The sequence below is a fragment of the Talpa occidentalis genome, unplaced genomic scaffold (genome assembly GCF_014898055.3).
Source record: "Talpa occidentalis isolate TD23 unplaced genomic scaffold, MPIMG_talOcc4v2.1 talOcc4.6, whole genome shotgun sequence".
NCBI classification, from domain to species: domain Eukaryota; kingdom Metazoa; phylum Chordata; class Mammalia; order Eulipotyphla; family Talpidae; genus Talpa; species Talpa occidentalis.
This window is the reverse complement of record NW_023604972.1, coordinates 125,481,064-125,487,071: the sequence shown is the minus strand read 5'-3', so window position 1 is coordinate 125,487,071 and position 6,008 is coordinate 125,481,064. Positions and strand designations below refer to the sequence as shown.

Genomic DNA, 6,008 nt, shown 5'->3' with positions numbered 1-6,008 from the left:
TGGTGAGAGAATAGAGTTTATTTTCAAAAATCTATATTTAGATTACTTAGAGATAGTGGCCATTAAACAGAGAGAAAGAGGGATAACAATGTTCCCTATACTTACAGAGACAACAAATACATGCCTTAGAGTGTGATTAAGTAAATAAATGATCTTGGAGTCAGGAGATGAGGAGGGTCTGCAGGGGTCCAGTCAATGGTGGGAGAAGAGTGGGGTCAAGAAGGGGGGTGCTGTGTTTGTGGTACTGCCTATATTACTCCTTCCAGGGACTCTCAACCCCAGCCTCCGAGTCTCTGCAGTCTATGCTATTAGTACGATTCACAAGGGCACTCCCTAAACCTTCCAAAATAGCACACTTGCCCAGAGAGTCTGCTGAATGGCACTGTGAAGCATTTATTCGACGTAAACTGAAAGAAGACACACCTTCATTATTAAAGCTGAAGTTGAAACATGAATGGAAAAATGATCACAAAATTCCATGGATTCCAAATTCCTTTTTATCAGTTTTCAACTACATACTCCACAAGGTAGTTCCTTGTTTTGATGAACCCATCTACAAAGCCACTTTCAAAATCAGCATTAAGCACAAGCAACCCTATTTATCTTTATCGAACATGCAAATGGAAACCTCTGTGTTTAAGGAAACTGAATGGGCTTCAGATCACTTTTCACAGACTCCTCGTAGGTCAACATTTTATTTAGCCTGGGCAGTTTGCAGCTTCACATACAGAAGAAACTACCACCAAGAGGGGGATTGGGATATAATGTTAAACTTCAGAAAGACTAACGAGGATTTTTTGGTTTTGCTATAATAAAATTTCTAGGGATGGAACTTGCAGGAAACAAAGAAGGAAATTCTTTGCTGAAGAATCAAATATTATTTCTGAAAAGCCTTTGTATTCAGCTGGATACATAAAGCTAAAGATTCAGATTAGAAGAAAACATCAAAGTACAATAGCACTAGCTGTCTTTAGACACCAGTGTTTCCTGACTGCCTTTCAGACCAGATGGCAGGCAGGCAGCTCACAGGCTCTGTATGTTGTATTTTCTGATAAGGCTTAATTTGGGAAAGAGCTGGTACATGCCTAAAACCAATCAATATCATTACTGTTCACATGGTGTTGAAAATTATTTCTTTCTTACCAAATTTTTAAAACCTGAAAAAAGTTTTTCATCCATTCACAAATATAGGTATCTATGGAGTAACTGTTCTCAACAATGAACTAAGATGTTTGGGAAATTCTGACCTCGCTAAGATTAAAGAGAAAACAGGATAAGCAGAAATCATAAGTTCACATAGATTTGAGTGATATATAGACAGAAAACTTTCTAAGCTTTTCTGATTAATCTTAATCAGCAAGCTAATAGATGCCCAATGTCTTCTCCGAGCTTAGCACTGTGTGTGCATAAACCAATGTGCAAGGTACAGATTTTGTTTTATAGGGGTTCAGGAGTCAGTTGATAAGACACAATAAACACACTGTGATACACAGGGCGGTATAAGGCACTTCTATAAAGGAAAAGTAAATACAGTAGTATGTTAGATGTTAAAGAAAAAGCAAGAAGGAGATCACAGTGGGTACAGATAATTATGAAAATATTGGGTCTTGAGGTATGGGCAGATGTGGGTAGATGGAAGACAAGGTAGAGAGTTTGTGGGAGTAAGACAGTGATTAGGGAAGGGATAGCATAACTATGGGGTTTTCTTTGTAGTAAGATGATCAATAAATCAATTAATTGATTGGAAATACATGAAAGTAACTCAGGAAAGTTTAAGCAGAAGAAAACATCAATGGCAGTATCCTGTGTAGCTCACAGAAATACTCAGTTATGTCTTAGGAAGGATAACCTCCAGATAGCAGGTTAATAAACTCCATGGAGAACCATTCTCAGATTGGTTTAGCTACTATCCTCCAATGCCAAAGAAAGAGAACAATTCATTTTGCCTGAATAGAGTCCCCCCACCAGGGAAGACATAGTAAGGGTCCCTTCATCCGTCCAAACACTTAGCAGGAGTGGATGGAATCTGGGGAGGAGTGATTTCTCAAAGGAAAAACAGTAAGACGCAATCAGGAAAGGAGAAAGTATATCCCTCAGCAAAAACATCACTTCACTATAGACATCAGACATGTGGAGCCTCAGGAACTAAAGCTGAATGCAGGGACAGTGCCTCACTGGTCACAGGCATGGACACTTGCAGCTGGCAAGGTCTCACACCCCTTGCAGCCTGCTCAGCATGGTTTGCTCTGGGTGTGGGTTCTACACAGAATGCTGAGCACATTCTCTGTCAGCTGTCACTACTACCGGGGCAGCCCTTGCTGTGGCCACAACATCTCGGTAGTCTTGCCTCCACAGAGGAGCCCAGAACTGTTCTTCAGTAGTGCTTGGAATTGGTCCTGAAAAGCTACACAGGTTTGCTGCAGCACTGCCTGGAGATGTGAGACCAGGTCCAAATCCTTATAATTTCCCATGAAAATTGGTGATATGTTACAGGTATTGTTGGTGTTTTTGTTGTTCTCTTGCTTTTATGGAGAAGTTTTCTAGCAGTTAGAAGTCGGCTTTATGTGGGAAAAGAGAAAAGTTTGCTATAGAACTTTTTAAACTAGTTTTAAAAAATGTAAACTACTTGAAAAACTGAGCTTCTTCAGAAAGAATTTGAAGACTTAGAGTCATTTTTAAGGGAAGTCCATTATGCAGGTGAGAAGTCAGTAGAAGAACAAAGCTTGGTTGCTCTATGAAAAGCTGAACAGTCTAAATATGAACTCCAGGATAGGGATCCTCTCTCTGGTGGCAGGGGGGTGGGGGGAAGCTAAAAGATAAACCTAAACAATCCAAGAAAGGTAAATATTTCTAAAAGAATACAGTTCCAAGAAGCTGAATCAAAATCCCTCAAGTCCCAAGTAGCTGAAGAGTTCAAATGAAGGAAGAAAGACTTAATATTGCTATGAAAGATTGTATGGGTAAAAATCCCTAACTAAAGGAAATCCTGAGACAGCTCCTACAAGAAGTTGAAAAATGGAAAGAACAACTGAGTGAATTTAAAAAGAAAATAACATTTGAAGATTCCAAAGTAGATGCAGAACAAATTCTCTATGATAAGGAAAAGCAGATCAAATCTCTGAATGTTTGCTAAGATGAAAGACTGGGCTACTGTGTTTGGAAAAAAACAGCAGATGATGATAACTTGAAATTGGAAAAAGAATGAAGCAGACAATAATAATCAAGCAAAAGTAGCTGTGAAGAAACTGATCCATACTGGTAATTTAAATGCTTCTTCAAAATCCCTGGAAGGAGAAAGAAACCAAATTTGCACTCAGTTATCTGAAGCAGATAAAACAAATGAAGAGCTCACAAAGTATATTAAAAAACTCCAGACTGAACAAGCATCTTTACAGTCAGAATATACACAGATGGAAATTGAGAATCAAAAAGGATGACTGAACTGTATCTTCAACGGAAATTAATAGCAGAGAAAAATCATCATTTAGGGGAAAAAGAGAAATTTCCCAAGCAGATGACATGATGGGCTATGCGCCTAAGGAGTGGAGACCTCTAAAAAACAAGTCAAAACTCTTGAGGAAGAATTGGCAGGAACCATTCATCCTTGTTAAGGGCAGATTATGTCCCATGAGGGGAAAAAGATAATTGGCAGTTAGGACTGCTGCGAGATACGTTGATGACTTAAGGGGCGAAAATATTTACAATGGGCAAAAGTAAACAAAAATAGAGTTTACATATGAACTTTTAGAAAAAGATTCTTATGCACCCAGTGTTCTAAATATAGCACTTGGCTGAAAGCCTCCTCCATGTGGTCACTCACCACTGTGTTGACATTCATCTGAGGTGAGAGCTTTTCCCTCCTCTTCAATTTCACTGGAGGGTCCATTCAGACTCACCTTTGTGTCCAGGAGTAGGAGGAAGAGGCTCAAGAGGTCCAGGAATTCCCCGGATCATCAAATTACTAAAGAAAAAGGAGAGTCAAACTGTAATAGATTTACAGACCTCACAGAACACCTTCTGGCATGTGTCCCATTTACCTCCAAGGACAAAGATTCATAAGATGATGATCCCCCCTTCAGGCCAATCATAGTCTGATCCAATTCTTTTCCCACAAAAGTAAAACAGATTTTATTCTAGGACTTGTAGGCTATGTGGACCAGCGGAAGTGAGATACAGAAGTTCAAATATACCATCATTGGATAAAGCAGATGGGCCAAAACCTTCTGAAATGGAATCCAGTAGAAATGACAGTAGAGAACTCAGCAATGTGCATGTGCCTGACTCAGCTCCTCCATGGAAGCCCTCACTTTGTTCCTGCATATTTTCCTCCAATTAGAGATCCATTATTTCTAATGGATGCCAGAGATCCATTCAGGACAAGAGGCCCATCTTCTTCCACCTCCTCCAGGAAACATTCATGGAACTTTGGAGGTTATTTTCTTTCAAGATTGTCCCCTGGCCCACCATCTTCTCCATTCACTGTTTGCAATGTCTATTCGCTGACAGGTTTTCCTTTTTATCTTCCCCCAAGCACTGGATATTTCCTCCAAGCCCCATGTCCCTTCAGGGTTGATTCTGTCTTCAAATGAGTCCTACTACTGAATATCCAGAGCCATAAGAAACTTGACAATACACTTGGTCTCTCTCCAAAAGTAATTTTCACTTCACTCTCTGTTTCAGTTTAACTAACTGCAGCTTTTAAGGGATTATGCTTTTGCTAAATTTAAGCTTAATGGAATTATATTTCTTAGGTTAGGATCTTTTAAATGAAGGTGATTTAAATATAAAAAATAAAGATATCAGCTATTGAGCATTTACTGAAAAAAATAAAATAAAAACCTGTTCTTGAAGGATAGGAGGAAAGACAAGAAGGAAGGTGAGCTAGTAGTTTAGCAACAGAGTCCGTTGAATACAAAGCAGTGTTTCCAGCAGCTTTTCTTCCCCATGACTCTAAGAGTCTCCTTAATTTATTTACTATCTATTTAAGTGCATTTTCTAGATCTTAGCTTGAATTTGGAAGTATAATGAAGGAATTGGAAGCATAATGCTAACAGTTTTCGATAAATCAGAGAAGGAGTAGTGCTAAAAATATCTTTCTGTAAATTATCATTGTCACAAATCATTCAGTTGTAAAGAAAAGTTTAATATCTCACAAATACAGTGAAGACTATTAATGGTCCTTTGTAGTTTCTTAATTTGCTTTTATTGTCAGCTTCTAAGACAAAAAATAATCTCCTAGATCCATCCACTTTATAGATGTGTTTGATTTTATAGTTTTCATTTTAGCCAAAATCTCCAATATCTTTGTATATTAAAAAATTTAGCTTGCTTGTGAAAAAAAGTTGAAGCTGGTTAAGCTATATTCAACAAATTATTAGGAAATGTTATATTACAAACTCTTTGTTAGGTACTAGGGTTAATAAAAAAAGGCATGACTTTCAAGGTATGTAAAAATTGCAAGCAAGTATATCAAGAATGGATGCATAGAGAAAGAAAAAGAAAAATATTGGATGGTTTCACTTATAGGAGGAAAAAGGGGGAAGCAAATAAGGGCTCAGGAACAAATAATAATAAATAAAAAGACAAAACTAGCAGCAACAATAAATGAGACATTCTTCAGGGGGCAGGAGAGGGACAGGGATTAAAACAGGGGGCAGGAAGAGCATAAAGGACTATGGTGATGGTTCACAGGTGACTTGGTTGTGGGAATTTTACAGGGACAACACCTGAGAGGAGAAATCAAACATTGTACAAAAAAATAAACAATGATATAAACTATATAAAATAAATAAAAACAATGGATGCATAGAGGATAAACATCTAAAGAACGGACGTCATCAAGTCTGATAGGTTTATTAACATGGATGCAGAGTAAGGTAGAGGAGTCTTCAGGGAGGCACAGTTAAATTGTAACTGAGAAGTTCATGAATGAGCTCACAGGGAGGTTAGTAAGAATTCCCATTTTTCTTTCAGGATAAGTTATACATATTTAAAAAAAATATGAATCC

General features: G+C 38.0%; 1 pseudogene; it reads left to right on the top strand.

Moving 5' to 3' along the window:
• The first annotated feature begins 614 nt into the window (after positions 1-614).
• Positions 615-4,589, top strand: LOC119260458 (melanoma inhibitory activity protein 2-like; annotated as a pseudogene).
• The last annotated feature ends 1,419 nt before the right edge of the window (positions 4,590-6,008 follow it).